Source organism: Cottoperca gobio, chromosome 1 (assembly GCF_900634415.1).
Source record: "Cottoperca gobio chromosome 1, fCotGob3.1, whole genome shotgun sequence".
Taxonomy (NCBI): domain Eukaryota; kingdom Metazoa; phylum Chordata; class Actinopteri; order Perciformes; family Bovichtidae; genus Cottoperca; species Cottoperca gobio.
In genome coordinates, this window is record NC_041355.1 from 20,938,210 (window position 1) to 20,953,802 (window position 15,593).

Sequence of the window (15,593 nt, forward strand, 5' to 3'; positions counted from 1 at the left end):
GCTGGAGATATTACATATCCCATCAGGCCTCAGAACGCCTCGTAATTATCCAGGAAGAGCGAGAGGATGTGGCTAGGGAGAAGGACGGAATGGCTACGTGTGTTGGATGGATCTATCAAAAAACAAGATATACCTCAAAACATAATTCATTATCTAAACCATAATATCCTGTTCTTACAATAGGAGAAGTGACAGGCATTGAGACTGAAAATTATTTATTGACATATGCTAATAGAGAATTTGTGTATTTTACTATAAATGGTCAATTATAAAGACCATTAGAGGTACTACATCATTAAACACTGACTATGCTTCAAACAAAGTGCTTGTTAGAACATCTGAAAACTGTCCTGCAAATTTTGCAACTTTTTGAAAGGGACAATCTGACAAGCATGCCTACTTTAAGCAGCGGCTGGCCAGCTATAGGACGATATGGAAGTGAGCGGTAGAGCTTTGATTCAAGTCTGCACATAACAGTCTGAGTGTGCGTTGTCCCATATGTGTAATTCATCATATCTTGCTCCTCAATTTGATGTTACAGATTCTCCCCACCTTCAAGTGTGGCCATTTGGAACAGATACAAACAACTTTGCCAATAGACATGTTCAGACGACCATCTTACAACCTAGTTCCTTTGAAGCATACTGAAGCCTTAAGGCACTCACACAAGAACACGTTGTGTCTATCGACTCTTCCGGGACTGAAGTTTGATCGCATTTCATGAAGCAGGGCCAGCAAAATCATCCTGCCTATGCAAAGCACAAACTGGTTACAAATGCAAGGACTTAGACATAGGGTCATGTGAGTGTTCCCCTTGGCTCTATTTAAAACTTTGTGAGCATTTTTGTAAACTCTTGTTTCCTTACTGCTTTTTAGGGAAGGCCTATTGGAATTATATATATTTCTGTGTTAGCTGCGGAGAGGAACAGCCTTGCAATATTCAGATGATATTTTTATGTGAACCCTGTTTAAACCCAATACCAGCATAGAGTCCTGCTTTCTTATTGTGTTGCTTTCATTGTAGAACTGCTTCCTGCACCATGAGAGTCTGAACTTTAGGTGCACTGAGAACAAAAGTATTTGTTCCTTTAACTCTGGAGGTTGTATAACTGCTGATACACAGTAATGCTTCTTCATCCTCTCTATCTGTCTCTCTCTCCCTCTCTCTGTGTATCTCTCTCCCTCGTGGTTGGAATTTGACCTAAGGGTTTTCTCTTTGCTGCATGCTGAGGTCCTGATTGGAAGCCAGGATAACTCCGGCCCTCCCACCGTCATTTTGTGCTGAAATCTGGCGGATTGACACTGAGAGGGTCATCCTTGTGCATTTGTGTGTGTGTGTGTGTGTGTGTGTGTGTGTGTGTGTGTGTGTGTGTGTGTGTGTGTGTGTGTGTACAGTTGTTTGAATACCCATGAAATACTCCTTTACAGAAGACGTACCGTAAGTCTTATGGACCTTAACACACACATACATACCGTATATACAGTCAAAACTACATACTGGTCACTTAAATGGAAAATTCCTAACTTGAAATAGTGTTCATTGTTATTATCAAACGTCATAAAAGTTTTTTTTACAATTCTTTTTTTTACCTTTCCATCAAACAGACAAAGCTACAGTTGGCAATAACACTTTCCCAAAGACCTTGCCACGACTACAATAGAACATGCTTGAGCTTGAGGCATTCAATACAGTAGTTGAACAATGACAACACTAATAAGTCAAACAAAAATCTAGCGAGCACTGAGCTTTGTTGTCTATTCATTTTATTTTACAGCCATTAATGTTCGTCTTTCGCTTTGTGTGCTTCTCTGATTTCTGCACATTAGAAGCTTTGAAAAAAACTTCAGTTTTTGTCAACATGATGTTTTTGTAAGACCCGCTTTGAACAACCTTTTCCCACCACATCTAACATGAACAATTGACTGTAATAACAGCAAGAAAGCTATTGTCGAGGCAAAATGTGAGTCACACTAATTTATACATGTGAGGGCTCTATCTAGTACAACTCTTAACATTACTGCACAATGATGTGAGACATTTTCTCTTTTAGTTGAAGGGATTGACAATAAAACCAGTTATCTGCGTGTTGATATTTTACAAACGTTAGTTATTTAGATATTCTACCACTGATGCACAGCGTACCATAAGGCAACATAATGTGTCAGCAAAACATCAGCTAAGGTTTTATTGATTTAACAGCATGAAAAACATTTAACAGGTTTTCATTCTAGGACTGTTACAATCATCAGCTTGTGTCAGATAGAACATTTCACAGAATATCTCTTCTTTGATCACATCAATAGAATACATCAACATGTGTGCATTACACATCACACAACAGAATTAAGATGAGCTACATGTCCCCTTTAGTTCTCTCTCTCTCAATGTAATTCATACTAGCGAGCTCTGTTGGCGTTAACGTTGTGCAATATTGCCAAAACTTAGATACTATTAGATTAGATGCTATTGATGTATCTTCACATATTGAACAATGCAGGTTGTTGAATACTTGGTTTCTATATTCAGACCTTTCTCAGAAGCAGTTTGGCACCTGTCATGATCATAATGTGATATGTGTGGTTTATATTACACCATGGTTCCCAGCCGGAGGGGCCAGAACCCCAAAAGGAGTCACAAGATGAATCTGAGGGGGGTCACAAGATAATTGACAGGGTATCATGCCATGCATTAAAACAATGTAAGGGGCTACATTGGTGGGGCATGTTTCTTACAGAGACAATAAAATTAGTTTGAGTGAATTCAAAGGGTCATCAGACGCTAAAACACTGCACAGCGATTTGTTATACTCTGAAAGAGGATTTTACACCAGAAAGATTTCACAGTGTCAACTATTGTATCTTTTGTTGCAACAATGGCAATGTAAAAGCTAGAAATAAGACACTCACATTACAAATGTATCCACCCTGCAGCCAAATTTGAACCAGGTTCACCTTTTTTTTAGCGGGTGACCCTGCAACCTGGTCTTGCAACACAATACCCGCTATGTTGTCACTCCTGCTTGTCTCATTCGAATGAATGTGGAAGCTGTGTTTGTTTTCTTTCCAGACAGGGCTACTGTTGGTCTGAACACAGCTTTAGATGATACTTGGCTGGCCTGGAAATATTTCCACAAGTGTTGTTTTTCCCACTGCTTGAAGCTACTTCTCAGTGAAGGTGGGGGTGGGGGTGGGCGAGTCAGGCTTGGGTGTAGGATTAAGGCTACCATAGAGAAATGCAGAGATGTAGCATATAATCAAATGACGGCTCAGTATCAACTTCTTGTCCCTTTCTGTAATAGTTACAGCAGTTGAGAAATAATGTTCCTCTTTCTTTGTGCTATCATTGCCAACGGCCATTTCCCTCTCTCTTTTGAAAATACTAAGCACTGTAAAGGGTACTTTTCCCTTTAGGAAAGTCATGGATTAAAGTGTTGCATTTCTCCATTGGCATTCAAATATCAACTCAGCCAGTTTTATGACGCCACAATAACTATTTCCCTTTTTGTTTCCTTGATAGATTCTATTATCTATCTTCTCCCTTTTAATCAGGAAGAAGGAAGAAAGGGAGACAAGAAAAGCAGAAGAAAAACATGGATGCGGTGGGGGGGCTCATTAAAGCTTAGGGGATTGCTGTCTTTCCATCTGTGTCTTGTGTCCATCCCTTGATTCTTAAGTCCCTAGCCCCCCTTCTTGTTAGCAGGACAGCTTTGTGTTACAGTGACAAGTCGTTGCATGTGCATGCCGGTGAATGTGTAAATGCGCTAGGCAAAAAGAGCAAAAGAGTGCGCAGACTTACAATATCTGTCACATGTGTGCAGGGGGGAGCCATCTACCCAAACTGGCCCTGATAGCTCCCTTCATTCCAAAAGCAATCAGGGACTCTGCGGCTTCCTCTGTCTTTCAATCACTCCCTCCATCACTGATGTAATTTGTCATTAGCAGAACCAAGAAAACTTTTAATTGAGTCTCAACCATTTTGGAGAATATGACAACTCCTTCCTCATCTCATTTGGCCCGTTTTTGTTTGCTTTGCTTTTGTTTCCGTCTAAAAGAATAACCTTTGTTTTTATTCATATTTGATTATCCCCTTTGTGGTCTGTGTGTATTACCTAAATGTGTGTGAGTCCAAGCGTGCACACACTTGTATTCAGAGTTGAGAATCTCTGGCTGCTTGTCCTGTTTTGACCTCTCCAATTAATTTCACCATTAAAGCGGGATCTCAAGGTGAATTGCAGAGATTCAAGAAAAGGTCAGTGCACTGCATTTATGTATATTCAACAAAATTTTAATTAAGCAACAGTCATTAAAAATGCACATGGTGTGGTGGCTGCTCAGGGGGGTTGAGTGTGGTGGAGAATGGCATAAAACATTTACTGTTTAAAGCCATCTGAGCAGAAGTCATTTATTGTCAGTTGCAATCACGAGCAGCAGCTACAAGTATCTAGTGGGAAATGTGTGAAATGGACTATTTTGCATAAAAACACAACATATATGTGAAAGAACATGAATCATGTATCATGCTCACTTATTATGCTCTGTAAGAAAATATTAAGGGCTGAAAACAAGAGCTGAAATTAGCCTCAAATGTGACTGAATCTGGAAATATCATTTAACACGAGCCCAGTCCCATAACAAATCAATGAAAACAGCAGCATTTGGTCATGTTTCTGTTTTAAATGGCAGAAAGCAAAGTAAGTCCTGCTGCAGGCAGAACTAGGCGTCGCATTACAACATACATAGCGTACAGTTAAGCAATATATTTTTTTTGTGTAATCGTGTCATGCTAGCTTCCTTGATGTGTGTTGATATGTGACTGTGTTATAGTGCAATAGTAAGGCATTATGGGACATGCCGTGTAGCCAGTTTTGTGAAAGAAAACCTTTTCACACTAAGTCTAAATGCATGTCGTTCTATTTTTGTGTTGTTATATTTCATTTGAAGCCAGTAGAATATCTACATTGCTGAGGTCCATTAACAGTACAATAACCAAAAGACCAATTAAAATAAAATCTATATCCATTTATGAAGCTGCTGTTTACGTGATGTATGCAAAATCATTTTTAATTATGTTTCCAGGGAAACATATTTTCTCAAGGAATACAGTCTTAGTTTTAAACATGTGGTTAACGCTGTAAATTGAAACAAGACAAGACAAAAACTCAACAAAACTTCCTCCATGGACTTTGATTAGAAATTAATTTGTGATGCGTCAAAAACAAATGTTCCCATAAAATCATTTTTTGGAAACCGGTCTGGGAATAAACATACCATGCATTATCAACTACTGCTCTATAAACTCTGGTAACATTAGCATAAAAGGCTTTGACACTTTTTTTGCATTATAGGAGGGTGAAAGATTTGATAAGTAGGAACATCAGAAGGCACAAAGTGCTACATGATACTAGAGTGAGCAGGTAAACAAAGGGATGAAAAAAAGCTTGAAATACATAAAAACTGAGGTGGCTCAGAGACCAGGAGGAGGTGTATTCGAAGGCTTCACTTGTTTATTTGTGAGGATAATACCACTAAACAATGGGGTAATCTCTCACCTTGCAGTTGTCCATAAAGGAGAAGACGGTAACCTGCTGCCTCTGGCCTGCAAAACTGTTGCAAGTCTTTGGTAATGATGATCGTAGTCTTCTTCTGTAAATGTGAGTGGCCCCTCAGGACAGTCATTCTGAGTGACCTGCGTGTACTTCCACATTACCATTTTGCTCATTGCCTTTCTCCGCTGGTGAATTCGAAGGCCCTCTGCAGTAAAAGAATCTCTGTTCAGGTCAGCAAAAAAATCTTCATCATGTCCTTTGCTGGAGCATGGAAAAAGTTTTTTGGCCTCGTTCCCTGGTGGCCGATAAGGAGACAAAGAACAATAACTGCCATTGGTAAAATATAATCCCGGTGAGATTTTAGCTTGAATGACCAGGCACACCATCATTCTTTCCAACAACCCTTCGAGGTTGTATGAAGAAAGATACTATGAGAATATAAATGAACAATCAACTTGGGGGCTTGAGGGCTGCTGTTTTCCCTCGAAACCACAGTAGCATGGAGGGTCAATGTCAATTTTATCTCACATTGCTTAGATTAGCACGAAGACTACAACAGCAGGAAATTGTTAGTCTAGCTTCCTCAAAAGTTAAAAATATTCCAACAATCGCAAAACTGTCATTGGCTATAGTAACACAGTCACCATGAGCCACATACAGTATATGTCTCTCTCTGTTAGCCACATCACAAATCGGATTACAATCAAGCTTACATTTCCTTTTCCATTACAAGGAGATAAAACTTTGTAGAAGAAGAAGAAGAAGAAGAAGAAGAAGAAGAAGAAGAAGAAGAAGGAGAAGGTTTTGTCATTTTCACGGGGAATTACACACGAAGCTTTCACACGATGGTTACTAATACAACAGGTTGGTCCAGACCCCTTGGCGTCACTTTTTAAAACACTTTTAGTGTTTTTTCTTTTTCTTCTTTCATGGTTGGTTAGTACTCAGACACAAACTGCGGTATCCTGGGTAAAGTTTGGTGTTTATTTGACATTGTCGCTCTTTATTTGACTTCCTCCTTTATTCCGCTCATAACAACAGCCACTTACTGTCAGCCCTTCATTCGCAAAACTGATGGGTATAGGAGCGCCATAGTTTGACTCATAGCGCCACTGACCAAGCTGTCGTAATTGACAAGTTCAGATTTAATGTAACTTCAGCCATTATTACAAGGGACAGACTTTATACCAGCCAGTTGGAAGGAGTAAAGATTAAGTATGCATGTTAGAAACATCTGGCTGGTTCAAATGGGGTATTATTTACGCATATTCATGCATAAAGTAGTGACTAGTTTAGGAGCAGTTACACGCAGGTCTTTCAAGTTGGCTGATGATCCCGGTCTTCTCCGTGTTCCTGGTTGGTGCCGGATGTCCATTATTCATCAAAGACCGTGCATCTCTTCTGGTGCCATGAAGTAGAGCGCTGAATCAGAAGCACATTCACACAGAACACAAATTTAGTGGGGGCAACATCTTTTGCCTTTGGATGATAATTCGTTACTGATTGGTGATTCTTTAATAATAGGTGATGAATGCGTAATTTGAGTCTCTTTTAGACTCCGGCATGGTGCGCTGTATGTGCAGTATGTATGCATATACTTACATGATTTGTCACATGTTGCGTCTGACAGCTGTGTGACCCCAGCAGCATAATTGCATCAAGATTGCTACCGGTGACGATAGCTCAACATCATAACCCTGATGAAAAACAGCTAATTGTGCTGTTCGGAACATATCATTTGTATCAAATCCCACTGGCTTACTACACGACTTAGGCAATGACACCTCGTGCATCAAGCAAGCTTTGATTTTTCTCAGTACCTGTGTAGTTATTGTAACTCTGAGCAAATTTAATCAATTCTCCCTCGGTGCTGCGTGAATTGATGGCTCTTTAATATCCACATTTTCCATTTACCTCACAGCTTCAAACATGCAACTATACACAAAGCCACAAACGCACGCAAGCAGACAGACCACACACACTCCCTTGGGATTTCATTAAAAGTCATATTTCTGTTGGAGTGTATGCCTGATTGTAACAGCAGCACAGCCTAAGAAGTGCATCGAAATTGCAAGCAAGATAGAGCACAGAAGGTAGCTATAGGAGGTAGGAAATAGCTCTGTGTGTGTGTGTCTGTGTGTGTGCGCGCGTGCGCGCGTGCTGCGATAATGGTATTTCTGGATATATCCCAAGTTATTACTGTAAATCAGGCGGGCTTTCAAGACCTTTAACACAAAGTAACAGTCCCTAACAGCAGCCTCAGGCTGCCATATAGAAATTACATGAATATGGATTAGAAAGAAAAACGGGATGGAGGGGAATGAGAGACAGATGGAGGGATCGAGTGAGGAAGAGGAAGAGAGAGGAGGAGGAAGAAGGAGAATTATTAGGATAGAGAGGGAGAAAGTGCGGACAGTGAGAGAAAATGCAGGGGATGAGGATGGACAGACTGAAGGGTGGAGGGAGGTTAAACCGGAGAGTGGTGTTTGATAGAGGTATAACAGCATGAGGTGGATAAGAGGGGCGGGCAGAGAATGTGCAGGTGGAAGGGCAAACTGGGGCCAACGTTTGGAATGGAAGTGATGGAAAAGAGGGACAAAAAGGAAAAGAGGAACCATTTCACATTAAGAGTCTTTCACCACGAGTGGACCACTTCCACCCCTGGCCCTTTGGCTGAGGCTCACAACAGTCTGCACTCGTATGCAAACCAGGGAAATTTATGGAAATGACTGGTCCAGTGTGGACTTAAAAATAGGATCAGCTCTCCAGCGCGCTCATGAATCATGCATCCCTTTTCAAGTTGGAGACTTTAACTAATGGGTCATTGTGAGGAAGGGACCCTCATTTGGCACCGTGTTATAGTATATGATTATTTCAAAAGCATATTGTGGCCTTAACACACAGTAAAACAGAACTCTGCAAAACAATTCAAGGCCAAACATCTGCAGGTTGCGTATGCATGTTTATGAAATACAAACGGGCTTCATTTAAAGGAATAGTTCAACATTTTGGGAGTTAAGCTTATTTGCTTTCTTATCTAAAACATATTGTTGCGTTAAGCTGTAGTCTGGAACTGTTGGTTTATCATGTACCTTTTTAGCTGCACTGACATCAGGATATGGAGAACAACTAACTTTTCACTAGCTTCCAACTGCTCAGGCTTCATGCTAAGCTAAGCTAAACACTCGAGGTCCGTACTTAACACATCCATATATGAAATTGAAAATTGATCTTCTCGCCTCGTTCGAAAAAAGAATGCAAACAAGTGAATTTCCTAAATTGATCCTTTCAAGTATGGTGTTCCAAATACTTAACTTAAAAGAAAATGTGTGTGTGCACATTCCTATATGTGAAAAATGTTAGGTATTAAAGTATCAGAGGTAGAGAGGGACTAGCCTACAGGCTTTGCGGTTCTTTACCCCTCGTCACACAGAAGAGATTTTCAATTATCCCTCCTCAATGGCAGACGTTCATTTAATATGAATGTGCACGTGTCCATGTGCGAGCACACACACAGTCTTGCGCACAGTGCGTACATTTTGCCCAAATTTCCTCACTCCTTTGACCCACACATCAGAGAACTCAAACTTCATTTTGTGCTTAGAAGTTAGGAGTTCAAAGAGATTTAAATCCACACATGCAGTCACACACCCAAACACACAACACACACACACACACACACACGCTCACACACACGCTCACCCTGCAGATGTATTCCCACTATTACTGTGCGAGGAACACTATTAAGGAAGTGCTGTGTTTGCATCTGTTCTGAGTGTGTGTACAGCCCTGAGCGAGTCATCTATTTCAGCAACCTTCCCCTCTCCTCTAGTCAACGCAACAGAACACTCAGCGCCTCTGAACACAACTCTCCAGCCTTGAGAGGGACAGGCCCTGTAGTTCAGCATGTCTTCGTGTCAATTTCTCTCTCTCTCATTATCTCCATTTCACACTTCCTTTAACTCGGAACCTGTCTTTCCCTCTGGGTTTTCTTTTTCTTTCCTAATCTCATTATTGTATCATTTTGAGTGTTGAGCATGCTTTCGCACGAAACCGAAGGTGAGGGAGAAAGAGCGAGACGCTGACTGCGTGTCTGCACCCGACAGCACGAGTGACATTTCGCCGACGGTAACACCGTAGACGGATAAGTCATTTAATACAAGAGTTGCGATAACGATCGGAAACTGAATCTTGTAATTCCACCATGTGCTTGGACTCGTGTTTGTGTGTTTGTGCGTGCACACATTCCAGAGTCCCCTGCTACCAGGAAACACAGAGAGAAACAAAGCAAGTCATCTCCACATTGTTATCCAGTGACATTGCAAAACTGTCAAGGAGCAAGTGTACGTGGAGCTTCTTGAAAAAGTGCAGACGTGATATCATGAAACGCATGAGAAGCACATGCTAATTTTGCTCACATACACTGCTGTCTCTCGAGTACTGGAATATCTTTAATCTGCATGTGGTCCTGCTGATTTCACATGTAGGCATGATCATGTGTGCACATGGCCACGCAAGGTGTAAAATGAATGTGTGTGTATGAGGGAGCGGGGTTGTTCTGCAGTGCTACAGTGCCATCTACAGCCGGCTCTCGCTCAGGAACACAGAGCCGGTGGCCAAACGCGAGCAGTGGCCTTCCATTCGCTCTCACCATGGGATCAGAGAGTGTTTCCTTTGAGCTGTGTGTATGTGTGTTTCAATGTGTGTGTGTGTGCAGGTGCTGCATAATGGTGGATGGACACAACATAAAGGTGAGAGGATACAGGTGGAGGAAATAGCCTTGTGTTTGTGAGTGTATGTGTGGCTTTTCACTTCTCTGGCTGACAACTAAAATACCACACTGCTCCCGTCTCACAGACATGGCCTTTTCTTCTCCCCCCCGCGCCCCCCCCCCCCCCCCCCCCCCCCCCACACACACACTCCTCCTCCACAACTCCCCCTTATCCACTTTAGCTTCCAAACTCACCGCCGGTCCAGAAGTTTTGTTCTCCCCTTATCATTCTCCGCTTCTTTACTTAAGAATGACACTCCTCCTCTCCCTCGCTCAGAATCGTGCTCTCACTTTGCTCCGACTCTTATCTTATCTATGCTGTTCGCTTGAATTATAAGATGCAGTTTCCTCCCAGACTCACCAACATAAATACAGTTCTACCATGGAGAAACTTTTTCACGAATCATTTGAATTCTATTCACTGCGGAGCTGTCAGTGCTTTTCAGGCAGAACAGTGCGCACCAGCCTGTTGGCGACGTGATTCAAAGTTTAGCCGGTGATTGATGACAGTGGCAACAAGATGTATGAATAAGAATAGCATTTGGATTACTGGGCTTGGACAGAATTGCTTATGTGTCTTCGAAAGCTACTCCTGTCTTTCTCTCTCCCTTTATCTCTCCTCTCTGTTTATTCATTCTCTCCCACAGAGTCACCGCTCTCCTCATCTTTCGCTCACCCTCTTCCCGCAGTCCCTCCGCTGGGGTTAATGAATGACTTGGCAGGAGCCGGTAGCTGTGGCTGCGGGGGAGCCAGGAGGGGCTCAGAGAGGTGAGGAGACACTCTTCCTGTCACCTCCCAGCTACTATTCTCACTCACCAGGCTACACCGCCACGCAGCCCCTGCCAGGAACAGGATGGCACCGGTTTATTGGATTATCTGTTACAATGACTTCCTGGTCCTGTGTAGGGTTTGTGCTCAGTTCTAAAACAAACTGGATTTTCGAAACCACATTTGTTTTCATCAGTGTCAGCACATGACAAGCAAAGCCTTACACGTAGGAGAAATGGCAACAGACATGTGCCTTAAGCCATAAGGAGCAAATGTTGCTGGATGACACTGTACACTGTTTAAAGCTGTGGATGTATACATTCAACGAGGTCCAGTTACTAAAATGTACTTCCAGCAAAGCGCCCAACCACTCAATGCCCAACATTGGTCCAACAGCCTACGCCTATGTCTATCAAATACAATCAACAACATACATTTCAACAATATTTACTGTCAAAAGTAGGATTATTTTAACATACAGACACATTGAAGTTGTAAGACGTGAGAATGGAAAGCAAATATGTTCATTCATACAAGTACCTGTGTTTGGACCTAATTTGCATTTTGCACTTAAGATGAACATGGTGAACGTGAACATTGTCATTGTGAGAATGTTCACATGAAAACTTTACTTTTTCACGCCTGCTGAAGAAAACAGACTTCAGAACTCTCACAGCTTTTCTCCTCACAGCGCTGATAGTGTTGCTGTGGTATATTAGTCTTGCTTAGAACTTATAAGATTATAATGTGAGGCTAAAACAGGTACATATTATGTTGCAGTTAATATAGCAGTAATATATGCAGTCACTAATGCCAGACAAGACTTTCAAAAACTTTTACAGTAACTAAAGGGAGCGCGGTGATGCTCATTGAAAACTAAATAGCAGAAAGTTCTGTACATTGATAAGATTTTGGGTTTGACGTGCCAGGGAACACTCTGATTTATTTACCAAGCAGTTTGGAGATATTTCTCTTTTTTCCCAAAGATGCCTATTACTCACTTTTGTACCTGCAATAAGCCAGAATCAGATGTGCCGACAGCCCTCCTTTCTACCTGATGAATTCTTTGAAAGGAAAACCTTCTCCAGTCTTTTGTCAATCCCCGATGGTAGTTCATATGCGTACAGTGCTAATGGGCACAAATTTGAAAGCTATCATAATCCTTTTGAAAAAAAGTAGCAGATCACTGACTTTATAAACTGTCTATCTCATCTGCCTGCGAGGTGTTTATGGAAGGTGTGTGTGCGTGTGTGTGTTTGTGTGTGTGTTTGTGTTTGTGCGTGAGGGGGGGTCTCAGAGATGGGCTGCAGAAAAGATCCACGTTGAGCTAGAAGCAGCCGCTGAAAAGGACTCAGGGCAAAGTCACAAGCAGACAAATGAGCTGATTAGTCGGCTGATTGAGCAGCGCTCGTCGATTCAATCCCTTTCTTTCTTTTTTCAGAAAGAAAAAAGAAAGAAAGTGAACAACTGACAAAAAAGGGCATAAAAGCACGAACTGGGAGACAGAAGGAGGCCGCCTATGAGACAAAAAGCTTTTTGATACATAACAAAGGCCTAGATGTTAGTTGTCATTTGACTTGCGGGAATTTTAGAAATGACAACCCCCAAGTTAAAAGAAAGGGAACAAACACAAGAGGAGGGGTGAGACGGGCTGCAGGGGAGGATTGAAATACTTTTTGGAGAGTCAAGCTGAGAAGGAGGGATTGTGTGTGTGTGTGTGTGTGTGTGTGTGTGTGTGTGTGTGTGTGTGTGTGTGTGTGTGTGTGTGTGCGTGTGCGTCTGCAACTCCAGTACGAATTTTGAGTATGTCTCCGCCTATGTCACCCAGAACAACAGTTGTCATGGGAACATGGCTGTCAGAGGAACAGGCATATTTCCATCACACAGTCTTTGTTCTTCGTGTTAATGTAACACAATACATCCTCCCATCACACGAATAGACAAGTTTACTTTTGTATCTATTTTGATAGTTATTGTTTTTTCTGTCATCCTCTCTTGTTTTGCATCTTCTTCTTCTTCTGGACTTCTTTTCTTTTAAAGCTCAGGGAGGCAGTTTATTTTTGGCATTATTGGGCAAAATATTCCATAATAACCTTTTAGCATATTGTAATTCTTGTGGTACCCCAGGGTATGTTGATTTCTAGAAAATGCGAAAAAACGGCAGAATTTGTAGAGCAGCCAATAGGAACGCTGTCACTTGTGAACTAACCTGTGATTGGTTGGAAGTATCTCCCCAGGGGCTTGATTTTCTAAAGCCTGAAAACAGCTCATAATTGGAGATCAGTTGAAGAAAAAAAAGGACTTAATAAATGCAAAAAAAACTACCCAATGTTCCAAATAAGACTAAAAACATTGCACTCTAAACACAAGGTATATGTATTGCGTGTTAGCAAGTTATGTAATCTTACTGTCATGTCTGACACCTGTTTCAGAGATGGGGAAATCCTTTTCCGTACTATTTTAATATCAACAACAGAGTGCCTCACATCTCTACATATTATTTAGCATCTCTCAGTTTGTTGTTTTGGTTTTATGATCTGCACCTTTACAGTTCTGGTTCAGTATCAACGCTCTCATCAACCCGAGCCGCAGGGAGCTGTGTTCACTGAAAAGGTAGAAGAAATAAACCCACTGTACGCTTCAGACACAGTTAGCAATGAGCTGCTGAACACAGTGAAGTATTAAGCAGCTAAAGAGCCACATATTTCCCTCAGGAGTCAGAGGTGACCGAAAAAGAGAGTAAATATTTGACTGAAATTTGCCAGGTAGCCAGAAACACAACTCAACTCTATACATGCTAATGCGGCTCAGTATCTGTGATTCTCATCTAATATAAATAAACTTGATCATATGTGTGGATTTCTTTAATTATTCAATATACAATTTACATCTAATTCCTAATAGGGTATTAAGTGCCACCGGCTTTGACAAATTGGAACCTTGTGTACATAGCTATCTGGGTTTCAGTCTCCTGCTTTCACTGTTTTCCTCCATCAACAAAACGTAATGACTCTGTTGGCATGCTATAAATCAACAATTTCACAATCTGATAATCTGTGATGAATAGCGTGTTTGCTGTTTGAAAACACTGGGAAATGGTATGTATGTTATCTGATGCTGTTGTAATTCAGGGAGCGTCTTCTCCATTATGGCTGAGCACATTACTTGTGATTTATATTTGTGCCACTTACCAACCACTGCGATCAAGGCGATGCAAATGGAGCGGAGAAATTAGGGAAGTTTGGTTCAGTTTGGGCGTTCATCAAATTCCTAACAGCCATCCTCGCAGGTAGCGTTCTCGGGATAATTGACTCGGTGTGATCAGAATCATCATCATCTTATGAAGAGCGGTGTGTTTGTGTGACAACCAACAGGCGTCCCGACGTGGACTGGTGTTTTGTGATGTGTGGTACAGATGCTGGCACGTCGCTGGGACTTGTTTTTATTTCGTCCATTAGACCACACACTGCTGTCATGGATGATAGAGAATTCATTACCCTTCGACTACAGGAAATACATTATTTCATCTTTCGCTCAAGTTTCAAGTAACACCTGCTGCATCTTGTCAATTTACACACTTCACGTTCCTTACTTTAGCATGAAAATCAGACTCTTGATAGCCTTTGAAACACCATTGTTGTTCCCGCTTTGTGAATAAGAAAAGGTTTTGTTATCGCTACTTCACACTGGAGAAATGCTCATTCCCCAGCCTTCTAAGTAGCTACCAGCAAAGTAGATTAGAACAAGTAGCATGGGGTTTGTTTGTCTTGAGGGTTGTCATTATGATTTTTGTTTATCTATTTGTTTTCTTTATTTTTTGGAGGGTTTTTCACCACACGGAAGCTGTTTAGAATATCAATAGCAAGCCAGATGTGTCTGGCAATTTCTGTATTCTCCTCAGGTGCCATTTCTTTCTTTCTTTTTTTTTCCTTTTCATTCTTCCCTCCCCATCTTCCAATATGGTGATTTTTAATCACCTAATATCATGGCACAATGAACAGATTGCCATGAGTCGCAAGTGGAGGCCGCGCGAGACAAAACAAGGAGAGGGAGTGGGAGAGAGGCAGCTCTGTCTCTAATTAAAAAAGCGAATCTGATCAGTGTGTAGGAGTGTGTGTTTTTGTTTGTCCATTCTTTAGTGTTTTTGTGATTGTGTGCATGGATTTATGCTCGCATTTTTGCCCTTGCATCTGTTTGTCAGCGTAGCAAAGCCATAAAAGTGAGCGGGGGGGAAAGACTCATACTGTGTCTATCAGTCACAATCTTGAATGTGATTAGGACATCAGAATAAATCACACATGAATTGAAATTGAAGTTGAAATATATAAGGTTGGATTAATTACATTTTTTACTGGAACATAATGCCCCCATTTGTGTACTGAGGGATACCAAACTAAGTACTGGATATCTTTGCTCTCACAATTGCAAACATTAAGGTCCATATCAAAACATCAACAAGGCTCAGGGGTGAATATACAAAAGGATTGTGCAGCTTTTGGGATCGCAAA